General features: G+C 42.4%; 1 protein-coding gene across 1 annotated transcript in view; it reads left to right on the top strand.

Moving 5' to 3' along the window:
- The window catches only part of LOC145528654 (uncharacterized), a 66,087-nt gene that overhangs the window by 6,936 nt on the left and 45,719 nt on the right, over positions 1 to 13,432 (top strand). The window lies entirely within an intron of this gene.

Below are 13,432 nucleotides of genomic sequence, written 5' to 3' on the forward strand. Positions count from 1 at the left end.
CTCCTCATGTCTGTAAGTCTGTTCTCTATGTCTGTTTCTCCATTGCTGCCCTGCAAATAAACTCTTCGGTACTATCTTTCTAAATTACGTATGTATGCATTAGTATACAAAATTTATCTTTCTCTTTCTGACTTACTTTACTCTGTATAACAGGTTCTAGGTTCATCCACCTCATTAGAAGTGTCTCAAATGTGTTCCTTTTTATGGCTGAGTAATATTCCATTGTGTATATGTACCACAACTTCTTTATCCACTTATCTGTCAATAGACATCTAGGTTTCTTTCATGCTCTAGCTATTGTACATAGTGCTTCAATGAACATTGGGGTACATGTGTCTTTTTCAATTTTGAAAACCTCTGGAATCTTATCAGGATCTTTAGCCTTCAGAGAAGCAGTTCATGGTCTTGATGCAGGTGATCTTGCCCAAGAGTCCTTTGGTCCTGAAAGAACTTAAGGGTCCCTGAGCTGGGAGGAAACAAAGATGAAAAATGGCTCAAAGAGGTAAAGCTCTTAACTAGAGTTTTCTACCTGATATCTGGGACATCGAGATAGGTGGACCCAAATCTTTGGGCTTTAATCACACCTGGGTGATTATTTTATCTTTTATTTCTGAACTCTAACCCATTCATCTTTCCCACAGATTCTGATATTTCCTTTTTTAAAAAATTTTTATGGAAAGGCTTATGGGTTTTCCAAGGACTGGAAGATTCAATGCTTGTTTTGTTATTTTCCTAAGCCTCATGTCTTTTGATTTTGTTTGTTTATTCATTTTTGGCTCTGCTGGATCTTAATTGCCATGTGGCTTTTCTCTAGTTGTAGCGTGCAGGAGTCTCACTGTGGTGGCTTCTCATTGTCAAGCACAGGCCCTAGGGCGCTACCAGGCTCTAGAGCACAGGCTCAATAGTTCTGACACACAGGTTCAGTTGCTCTGCAGCACGTGGGATCTTCCCAGATCGGGAATGGAACCTGTGTCTCCTGCATTGGCAGGTAGATTCTTTACCACTGAGCCACCAGGGAAGCCCCTGTGCTTTTCTTGATGGTGGTATATTCAGTGTGTAGCAACATCTCTTGGCCTTTTGGTGGTCCTTAAGGAAAGAGGGGCCTAAAAAAAGGAGTATGGGTGTGGTTACTGTAAACAATAATGAAGCCTCAAACATCTCCTTAACTTTAGGCAGGGCAAGGAACTCTTCAAGCACCTTCTGTTTGTGGATTTTCAAAATGTGTGTGTGCATGGAAATGGGAAGGGGAGGGTTTCTCATTAATTTGGTAGAGACTTATTTCCAGTTTTCCTGCTGGATCTAAAGCAGCTATTACCTCGTATTTTACATGTGAAAGCACTGAAACAGGTTGAATAAGTTGCCTACCACCACACAGCTAGTGGTGAAAGAGTGTGATTCCAAACTAGGAGTCTGACTCCCGAGCCTGTGTTGCCCTGTATGTAACCGCAGTACTGAGCTGCTTCGGTTGGGATGCATGCATGCGTGCTAAGTTGATTCAGTCATGTCTGACTCGGTGAGACCCTCTGGGCTGTAGCCCACCAGGCTCCTCTGTCCATGGAATTCTCCAGGCAAGAATACTGGAGTGTGTTGCCAAGCCCTCCTCCAGAGGATCTTTCCGATACTTGTTCTTAAGTGCAAGGAGAAGGCGATTCCAAACACACCTTTGGTCTTGTCGACAGGAATCTCTTAAAAAGAGAGAAGTTCTTAAAATATTCTTGCTGTTGGAGATGATGTACCTGAAACATTCTATAATCAAGCTTTAGGGCTGCTGTTCTCAGAGTCTGGCTCCCAGACCTGCAGCATCCTTATTACCTGGGAGCTTGTTAGAAATGCAGATCCCTCCTGTGCTCCTTCTAGACCAATTCTGGAAAGTTAGAAACTCTGGGGGATGGAGTTAAACAAGCTTCAGGTGATTCTGACGGAAGGTGGAGGCTGGCTTCTGCTTTATGCTGCTCCTCCCATTGGCATTGTTATGTTAGTGTTAATTTTTAAAAATGGGTTAGTTGTTGACCATCATTGCCATCTTGTATGAGATAGCTTCCTGATTTCCTTGTGTCCCCGACTCGCTGCCCCATGAAAGCTGAAATGAGTCCAGCCAGGAAGTGCCACCCAGAGACAAGACCCACCTTGTAGAGAAAAACCAAGTTTTCATCTTCTCATTGGGTATTTGCTTATTTCCTTACTGTTTCTAAACTTGTAAATGATGCCTATAATAAGCTTACCAACTTTTATACAAATGACCTTGCTGGGATTTTAGTATTTTCACAGTACAGGTTGGACTTAGGGTCTAAGAGAGGTTGAACATCATGGTTACTGGTAATTGCTATGAATTTTAGAAAAGATTATATATTTTTCTCTTTCTGTAAGAAAGTTAAAGCTATAGAAGAAGAAGAAAGGAATAAGGATTTATTTCTATTATCCACACTTGCTGGTATTTTGGTTGTTTTGTCTTTCCCTAGAAATCTGTGCACACCTGCACATGCACACTTTTCTATACGACTAAATAGCTTTGAACCCTGGTTCCTCCTTAATTTTCTAAGGTTAGTATTTATTCATTGGAGAAGGAAATGGAAACCCACTCCAGAATTCTTGCCTGGAGAACCCCATGGACAGAGGAGCATGGTGTGCTACAATCTATGGGGTCACAAAGAGTCGGACATGGCTTAGTGACTGAACAACAACAACATTTATTCATAGCATTAAATAATATTCAAAACATGGTATTTAATTATAATTAGTGAGTCTTTCACTTTTATTTAACACAGTTTGTAGCTAATATGATGTGATGTATATCCATGACCATGAGCATATATTTTGTTACATCTTTCTTTTTTCTGTATTCCCAGAAGTAGAATAATTGGTGAAAAGCTGAATTGTTTTCCATCAGGTTTGGAATAATTTGTCCTCTTGATAGCTCTTATATGCTCATTTCATTGCTATCTTTGAGTACCTGAATTATATTTTTTCTGGGTCTAAGGTTAAAAATAATATCAGAGTTTTCATTTGAATTTATTTCATTTGTAGAGATGAAAATTTTTGTCTGTTGACCATTTGTCATTTTTAAATTGTCTATTAATAGATTTTTTCCTATGAGACATTTTTTTAAATAACTTTCAATAGTGCGTATAACACTTTTTCAGATTTTCATTTGTCCTTTTAGTTTAGTGGTTTTAAGTTATATGTCATTAATTATATTGAGCTTTTCTTTTTGTATCTCCTGTTGCTTTTATAAAAGTCTTTTTAAAATCCAAGTGAAAGTGAAAGTCGCTCAGTCGTATCTGACTCTTTGTGACCCCATGGACTATACTAAGTCCATGGAATTCTCCAGCCCAGAATATTGGAGTGGGTAGCCTTTCCCTTCTCCAGAGGATCTTCCCAACCCAGGGATTGAACCAAGGTCTCCCATATTGTAGGCAGATTCTTTACCAGCTGAGCTGCCAGGGAGGCCCAAGAATACCGGAGTGGGTAGCCTATCCCTTCTCCAGGGTATCTTCCCAACCCAGGAATCGAACCGGGATCTCTTGCATTGCAGGCAGATTCGTTACCACCTGAGGTATGAGGGAAGCCCTTTAAAATCCAAGCATCATCTAAATCTCTGTAAGCATTTTAATTCTCGTGTCATTAATAACAATAAAGGTAGCTAGAATTTCTTTTAGTTTTTGATATAAGATCAGTATCAGTTCAGTTCCTCAGTTGTGTATGACTCTTTGCAACCCCATGGACTGCAGCATGCCAGGCCTCCCTGTCCATCACCAACTCCTGAGTTTACTCAAACTCATGTCCACTGATTCGGTAATGCCATCCAACCATCTCATCCTCTGTTGTCCCCGTCTCCTTCCCCTTCAATCTTTCCCAGAATCATGGTCTTTTCCAATGAGTCAGCTCTTTGCATTAGGTGGCCAAAGTATTAGAGTTTCAGCTTCAACATCAGTCCTCCCAAAGAATATTCAGGACTGATTTCCTTTAGGATGGACTGGTTGGATCTCCTTGCAGTCCAAGGAACTCTCAAGAGTCTTCTCCAACACCACAGTTCAAAAAAGCATCAATTCTTCAGCGCTCATCTTTCTTTATAGTCCAACTCTCACATCCATACATGACTACTGGAAAAACCATAGCTTTGACTAGACGGACCTTTGTTGGCAAAATAATGGCTCTGCTTTTTAATATGCTGTCTAGGTTGGTTATAACTCTTCTTCCAAGGAGTAAGCACCTTTTAATTTCATGGCTGCAGTCACCATCTGCAGTGATTTTGGAGCCCCCCCAGAAATAAAGTCTGTCACTGTTTCTATTCTTTCCGCATCCATTTGCCATGAAGTGATGGGACTGGATGCCATGATCTTAGTTTTCTCAATGTTGAGTTTTAAGCCAACTTCTTCACTCTCCTCTTTCACTTTCATCAACAGGCTCTTTAGTTTTTCTTCGCTTTCTGCCATAAGGGTGGTGTCATCTGCATATCTGAGGTTATTGATATTTTTCCCGGCAATCTTGATTCCAGCTTGTGTTTCATCCAGTCCAGCATTTCTCATGATGTACTCCGCATATAAGTTAAATAAGAAGGGTGACAATACACAGCCTTGACGTACTCCTTTCCCGATTTGGAACCAGTCTGTTGTTCCATGTCCAGTTCTAACTGTTGTTTCCTGACCTGCGTACAGATTTCTCAGGAGACAGGTCAGGTGGTCAGACAATTTGTTGTGATCCACACAGTCAAAGGCTTTGGCATAGCCAATAAAGCAGAAATAGATGTTTTTCTGGAACTCTCTTGCTTTTTTGATGATCCAACAGATGTTGGCAATTTGATCTCTGGTTCCTCTGCCTTTTCTAAAACCAGCTTGAACATCTGGAAGTTCACTGTTCATGTGCTGTTGAAGCCTGGATTGGAGAATTTTGAGCACTACTTTGCTAGCTTGTGAGATGAGTGCAATTGTGCAGTAGTTTGAGCATTCTTTGGCATTGCCTTTCTTTGGGATAGGAATGAAAACTGACCTTTTCCAGTCCTGCGGCCACTGCTGAGTTTTCCAAGTTTAGGATATCTCCAAATAACCCAAACATGGGGACGTCCGGTATCTCCTCACGGCCACTCCAGTCCTGCACAGCTGTCACTTTGTTATAAGATAGGCCCCATTTTTCCAAAGCAGCCTATTCTCCCATCATAGTTTATTGAATAATTCTTCCTCCTCCCCGTTATTGGAAATCAGTGGCCTAGTTTATGAACCGTGTCCAGCTGGGGACTAGACTGTTCAGTCTGCTGAGACTCCCTGGCGATGTCCCCGCTGTCCTCACTGCAGCCTCTGGGGTGAGCTCTGTATTTCTCTCCCTCGTCCCAGAGCCCAGCAGGCTGGGAGTGAGTGCAGGACCTGTCCCCAGGGATGAGGTGGGGCAGGGTCTTGGACCAGACGCACTTGACCCTTCAGGGAGTGGTTACATCCTTGTTCCCCTGACACTGACCATGTCTCAGTCAGTGAACTGTCCCCTTGCAAAGGGAGTGCGGTTGTGGAAACTGGTGTCGAGACAGACTCTCCAGAGACTCTTGTCAGAGAAGCTGATAACATGAGGGTGGATATGAACTGGCTGAGTGCTGAGATGGTTTAGGGAGGTGATCCTATTGAAAACTCACTGAATCAGCTTGAGAGGTGTCAACTCGTGTTCATTCAAATGTGTCAAGCAGATAATTTGCCTTTCTGATCCCAACACTTGTTAATACCCTTCCTTTGTATACCTTTTGTATAACAAATAGACAGTCAGATATTTCTCCAGCAAAATAGGTTTAGTCGGGATCAGCAACAAATTGCAGTTCCATACCTGTAATCATGGTGAGCCATTTGCAGTTCCTCTGAGTGCTAGGGATGGAGAACTTTTTTATGGAAGGGAAAAGGAAGTTGGGAGGGCTATAGTATACAGACTCCAGAGGTTTTCATTGGCTGAGTCCTTGCCAGGAAAGAAGAGGAGTCTTTCTTCATCCTGTTGGGTGCTGCTATCAAAGTTAGCAACCTCATCCATCAAAGTTAGCAGAGGCTTTCTATTGGGGCCCACAGGGGTAACTCAGGAACTCTGCTGTGGTGACGGCTGCTCTTTGTCTGGCGGGACATCTTTAGAGCAACAAAGATCCTCTCAGTTGGCCCCTCAGCAGCCTTGGGAGGTGTTACTCCCATTCGCCAGAGGCCCATACCCAGAGGTTATGTGGCTAGTCCAAGGTTCTAACAACCAGAAAGTGGCAAAGTCTAGATTCTATACAGGAAGAGTTCCACCTGAGGCGCATTGAGTGGAATTTTTTCTCATTTAATTAAAAAAAATAGTACTAAAATGCATGCAATATAAAATTTATCATCTGACCCATTTTTAAGCATCTGGTTCAGTGTTTTTAGGTACATTCACATTATTGTGCAACCAATTTCCAGAACTCATCTCATCCTGTATTAGTGTGCTCTCAAAGACTAACGCCCAAATCCCCTTCCCCGCAGCCCCTGACAACCACGGGGCCACCTTGTTTCTCTCTGAACCTGACTGCTCTCAGCACCTTCATGCACGTGGAATCATGCAGTGTTTTGTCATTTGTGATACACCGTGCTGTGCTTAGTCACTCAGTGGTGTCTGACTCGTTATGGCTCCACAGACTGGAGCTCGCCAGCCTCCTCTGTCCCTGGGGATTCTCCAGGCAAGAATACTGGAGTGTGTTGCCATGCCCTCCTCCAGGGGATCTTCCCCACCCAGGGATCGAACCCAGATCTCCTCCATTGCAGGCGATTGTTTACCATCTGAGCCACAAGGGAAGCCCGTAAATACTGGAGTGGGCAGCCTATCCCTCCTCCAGGGAATCTTCCTGATCCAGGAATCGAACCAGGGTCTCTCCACGTTGAACATGGATTCTTTACCAGCTGGGCTACCAGGGAAGCCCTCATCCTGTATTGGTGTGCTATCAAACTCTGACTCCCCACTCCCCTTCTCTCCTCTCCCCTTCCCCCCAGCCCCTGACAACCACGGGGCCACCTTGTTTCTCTCTGAATCTGACTGCTCTCAGTACCTTCATGCGTGTGGAATCATGCAGTGTTTTGTCATGCGCTGTTTTACATCCCCTACCATCAGTGTGTAAGGGTTCCAGTTTGTCCACATCCTTGCCAAACCTTCTTTTCTCTTTTTTCCCCCTATAGTATCCCTCCTAATACATATGAGGTGATATCTCCTTGTGGTTTTGATTTGCATTTCCTTAATGATTACTGATGATGAGAATCTTTTCCTGTGCTAGAAGAATTTTAAAGAGGGCCTTTCAGGGTAGGTCCCAGTGCTAATTCCCTGAGTGTTTTCTGTAGGGAATGACTGTAGGATAAATGGCCCAACTTGTTTCAAACCTGTTTAATGGTGATGCTCACTGATAACGTTTGTTTTGGAAGGAGATTCAGACCTAGAGATATTAAGGGTCTTGGAAATGCTGAAGTGGAGAAGGATATGGGGACAGACAGTTGAGGTCCTGGATCACCAGTACTACTGCTGGGACTAGAAACCAGTCTTTTGACTCCTGGACTGGGGTTCTTTAGGGGTACCTGACTATTAGAGTTAGCAAAATCTGAAGCTCAGTCTCTCTTACTGCTTCTTTAATAATTCATAGGCATTCATTTATTCAACATATAATTCTCTAGCATCTCCTCTGTACCCATATTATGCTGGGAATCATGCAGTAAATAAGAGGATGGCTATCTCCACTTGCATGGGTCGTGGCTGTCTGGCCTTGGAAATTTCCTTACCCTGCAAAATCAGTAAGATGGTGCTAATCTTTGGACTATCTCTGTATATTAATATCATTTAATAATGCATAGTGGATTTGAATAGGTTTTGGGGAGGATCCTCTGTACAGTTTATTTCTTCCTTTTACAATTAATAACTTACAGAGAGATGATTTGATATTATACAACTATTGTAGGTGTTGTCACTTCAGTCACGTCTGACTCTTTGTGATCCTATGGACCGTATCCCACCAGGCTCCTCTGTCCATGGGATTCTCTAAGCGAGAATACTGGAGTGGGCTACCGTGCTCTTCTCCATAAATATTGTGCTCCACATCAAAGTTTCACCCACTAGTTTTTTCTTTAGTGGAAAATGAGAACATTTGTTCTCACTGTTCCTCTAAATTGTTCCTCTGTTGTTCCTTCTAAATTTCTTTGCATTATGCAAGATAGTTCCCTTCTCTTCTGTTTATGGAGCAGTAAACGTAATGGGTTCCCTGGTGGCTCAGATGGTAAAATGTCTGCCTGCAGCACGGAAGACCTAGGTTCAATCCCTGGGTCAGGAAGATCCCCTGGAGAAGGAAAAGGCAACCCACTCCAGTATTCTTGCCTGGAAAATCCTATGGACCTATGGATGGAGGAGCCTGGTAGGCTACAGTCCACGGGGTCACAAAGAGTCAGACCCGACTGAGCGGAAACATAATGGATTCTTCTGTTATTTAATGGGTTACACTTTTTCTTAGTTATGTGATTTTAGAAAAAGTTTGGAAACTTCCATTTCATCCTTCTGTCTTTCCTTCTTATGATACATCATCAGCCACTGTGCAGAAGAATTGTATTCAAAGACCACTTTTGTCCAAGTGACATGGAAGTTCTCTCAGTTCAGTTCAGTTGCTCAGTCATGTCCGACTCTGTGACCCCATGAACCACAGCACGCCAGGCCTCACTGTCCATCACCAACTCCCGGAGTCCACCCAAACCTATGTCCATTGAGTCGGTGGTGCCATTCAACCATCTCATCCTCTGTCGTCCCCTTCTCCTCCTGCCCTCAATCTTTCCCAGCATCAGGGGCTTTTCAAATGAGTCAGCTCTTCGCATCAGGTGGCCAAAGTACTGCAGTTTCAGCTTCAGTATCAGTCCTTCCAATGAACACCCAGGATTGATCTGCTTTAGCATGGACTGGTTGGATCTCCTTGCAGTCCAATGGATTCTCAAGAGTCTTCTCCAACACCACAGTTCAAAAGCATCAATTCTTCAGTGCTCAGCTTTCTTTATAGTCCAACTCTCACATCCATACATGACCACTGGAAAAACCATAGCCTTGACTAGATGGACCTTTGTTGACAAAGTGATGTCACTGCTTTTTAATATGCTGTCTAGGATGGTCATAACTTTCCTTCCAAGGAGTGAGCATATTTTAATTTCATGGCTGTAATCACCATCAGCAGTGATTTTGGAGCGGAAAAATAAAGTCAGCCACTGTTTACACTGTTTCTCCATCTATTTGCCATGAAGTGATGGGACCGGATGCCATGATCTTAGTTTTCTGAATGTTGAGCTTTAAGCCAAATTTTTCACTCTCCTCTTTCACTTTCATCAAGAGGCTCTTTAGTTCTTCTTCACTTTCTGCCATAAGGGTGGTGTCATCTGCATATCTGAGGTTATTGATATTTTTCTCCCGGCAATCTTGATTCCAGCTTGCCTTCTTCCAGCCCAGCGTTTCTCATGATGTACTCTGCATAGAAGTTAAATAAGCAGGGTGACAATATATAGCCTTGACGTACTCCTTTTCCTATTTGGAACTAGTGTGTTGTTCCATGTCCAGTTCTAACTGTTGTTTCCTGACCTGCATACAGGTTTCTCAAGAGACAGGTCAGATGGTCTGGTATTCCCATCTCTTTCAGAATTTTCCACAGTTTCTTGTGATCCACACAGTCAAAGGCTTTGGCATAGACAATAAAGCAGAAATAGATGTTTTTCTGGAACCTTCTTGCTTTTTCAATGATCCAGCGGATGTTGGCAATTTGATCTGTGGTTCATCTGCCCTTTCTAAAACCAGCTTGAACATCTGGAAGTTCATGGTTCACATATTGCTGAAGCCTGGCTTGGAGAATTTTGAGCATTACTTTACTAGCGTGTGAGATGAGTGCAATTGTGCGGTAGTTTGAGCATTCTTTGGCATTGCCTTTCTTTGGGATTGGAATGAAAACTCACCTTTTCCAGTCCTGTGGCTACTGCTGAATTTTCCAAATTTGCTGACATTTTGAGTGCAGAACTTTCACAGCATCATCTTTCAGGATTTGAAATAGCTCAACTGGAATTCCATCACCTCCACTAGCTTTGTTCGTAGTGATGCTTTCTAAGGCCCACTTGACTTCACATTCCAGGATGTCTGGCTCTAGGTGAGTGATCACAGCATCATGATTATCTGGGTCATGAAGATCTGTTTTGTACAGTTCTTCTGTTTATTCTTGCCACCTCTTTTTAATATCTTCTCTAAGTTTCCAGAATGTCTTGGAACTTCCCAGCCCTACAGAATTTCTTCCCTAGCCTACTACACCCACTTAATCAGTGGCAAGCCCATGTCTATCTCCATTTAGGGCCCTTCTCCATAGTGACACCAAAATTAACTTCCTAAAACTCTGATCATGTACACTTTAGGCATAAAAATTGTTTCCCCCTGTCAGATCAATCCATATGTAGTGCTAGTTAAAACTGTTAATAATACATTTTTGAACCTGTCTTCCAGCCTCATTGCTACCATCTTCCATAAAGTACACTCTGGTTTTCTGGGTTCAGAATGTCTTACTGTTTCTCACAGACTGCATCTCAGAGTGGTTCTGCTTTTATTCTTGATTTTCCATATGATCACCCAGCCACTCATCTAATCGTATGCTGACTGGTGGCCTCAGGCCACTGCTCCTCTCTGAGACAGTCACTGTAGCCAGAGGATGCGAGTCCTCTGAGGGACCAGGGTTCTCAACACCCACTGCCCATCAGAACCAGCCCTCCCTCCAGAGATCCCAGTCTCATGGCTATAGGTGTGTCTGGGCATCAGAGAGACGTCCCAGGTGATTCTAATGTGTAGCCAGGTTTGTGAACCAGTGACTTTGGCCAATCCGAGACCCTACTAGTGGCTGCCACTCACTGGGGGTGGGGTGGGTGGAAGTTGGGAGGAAACCACCGCCTCCTACAGTACAATTACAGCTGTGCTGCTGGGCTGTGTTGATTGAGCAAAAGCCTTTTGAGCAGAGCTGCCCTGCTTTCAGCAATATTTTAAACTTAAAATTACATTTTTATGAATCAATCTCCTATATAAATTTGAAAAAGAGCATCACATATTTTCTTGACATCCCATTTGTTTCCATTTACAGGTAACACTAAGTGAGCATATGCTCCAGGGATTGCCTTGCAACACTTCTTTGTGGTCTTTGTCCACTGGATGGAAATCTCATGTTCACACACTAGCTGCCAACTTTCCTCTGCCTCCCATAGAGATGACAGGGGACTGGAGGGGCATGGTGGGTACAGATACATTGATAGAAGTGGAGTGCTAGGCACTGTTGCTTCCTTGCAGCACCCAGAGTCTTGGAATATTACCTGTAATTGTGTGTGTGTCCATGTGCACACACAAACACACCTACGGGCATGGCTGTCCCAAGTGACTGTGGGTAACAGGGAAGACAGCTTGCGGTCCCACCTACAGAGTGCAAGTGAGGGGTGGCGGCCAGGAGAACTCACCAAGTATCATCACAGGCACTTTTGTTGGCAGGATCTGATCCCTTTTTTTTTGGAAGAAGGATTTTAGCATCTTGTTTTTAAAACACTAAAATATGGTTGACTTACAATATTATGTTAGTTTTAGGTATACAGCAAAGTGATTCCATTATACACACACACACACACACACATTTTTTCAGATTCTTTTCTATTATAGGCTGTTACACGATCTTGAGTACCGTTCCCTGTGCTATACAGTAGGTCCTTGCTGTTTATATAATTTTTATATATAATAGTGTGTATCTGTTCATCACAAACTCCTAATATAACTCTCCTTCCTTTGCTCTATGATAACCATAAGTTTCTATTCTATGTGAATCTGTTTCTGTTTTGTAAATAAGCTCACCTGTATCATATTTTAGATTCCACATATAAGTAATATCGTATGATATTTGTCTTTCTCTTCCTGACTTACTTCACTTAGTATGATCCCTAGCTCCATCCATCTTGCTGCAAATAGCATTGTTTCATTCTTTTTTTAATGTATTTATTTTTGGCTGTGCTGGGACTTTGTTGCTGTGTGGGGTTTTCTCTAGTTGTGAGTGGGGGCTACTCTCTAGTTGCAGTTCTTGGACTTCTCGTTGTGGTGATGTCTCTTGTGGAGCATGGGCTCTAGGGCACGTGGCCTTTAGTAGTTGCAGCTCTTGGGCTCTAGAGAGCGGGCCCCATAGTTGTGATGCACCAGCTTAGTTGCTGCACAGCAAGTGGGATCTTTCCAGATCAGAGATGTAACCTGTATCTCCTGCATTGGCAGGCGGATTCTTCCCCACTGAGCCATCAGGGAAGCCCTCATTCTTTTTTTAAAATATATTTATTTATTTATTTTTGGGTGTGTGTCGTCTTAGTTGTGGTGTGAGGGCTCAGTAGTTGTAGCATTGGGCTTAGTTGCTCTGTGACATGTGGGATCTTAGTTCCCTGACCAGGAATTGAATCTGCATCCCCTGCATTGGTAGGTGGATTCTTAACCACAGGACCACCAGCAAAGTCCCATTTCTTTCTTTCTTTTGTTTTTAAATGACTGAGTAATCCTTTATATATATATGTGTGTGTGTGTGTGTGTGTATATATGTGTGTATATATATATATATATATGCACCACATCTTTATCCATTCATCTATTGATGGATATGTAGGTTGTTTTCATGTCTTGGCTATTGTAAATAGTGTTTCTATGAACATTGGGATGTGTGTATCTTTTTGAATTAAAGTTTCTGTCTTTTCTGGATAAATGCCCAGGAGTGGTATAGCTGTATCACATGGTAACTCTATTTTTAGTTTTTTAAAAAACCTCCATACTGTTTTCCATACTGGCTATACCAATCTGCATTTCCACCAACAGTGTAGCTCCACACCCTCTCCAGCATTTGTTATTTGTGCTTTTATGATGATGGCCATTCTGACCAAACTGAGGTTATACCTCAATGTGGTTTTGATTTCTACTTTTCTAATAGCAGTATAGAGCATATTGTCATGTGCATGTTGGCCAATGTATGGCTTCTTTGGAGAAATGTCTATGTCTTCTGCCCATTTTTTGATTGGGTTGTTTTTGTTTTTTTGATAATGAGTTATACGAACTGTTTATATATTTTGGAAATTAATCCCTTGTTGGTCATTGCATCATTTGCAAATATTTTCTCCCAGTCTTTAGGTTGCACTTTCATTTTGTCTTCTGTGCTGAGCAAAAGCTTTTAAGTTTAATTAGGTTCCCATTTGTTTATGTTTGCATTTGTTTCCTTGACTCTAGGTGATAGATCCAAAAAGTATTGCTGAGATTTATGCCAGAGTGTACTGCCTATGTTTTTCACTAGGAGTTTTATAGTATCTGGTCTTACATTGAGATCTTTAATCCATTTTGAGTTTATTTTTGCATATGGTGTTAGATAATTTGTCATTTTATTCTTTCACATGTAGCTATCTAGTTTTCCCAGTACCAC

This window comes from Giraffa tippelskirchi, chromosome 12 (genome assembly GCF_054371585.1).
Source record: "Giraffa tippelskirchi isolate mGirTip1 chromosome 12, T2T-mGirTip1v1.2.pri, whole genome shotgun sequence".
NCBI lineage: Eukaryota > Metazoa > Chordata > Mammalia > Artiodactyla > Giraffidae > Giraffa > Giraffa tippelskirchi.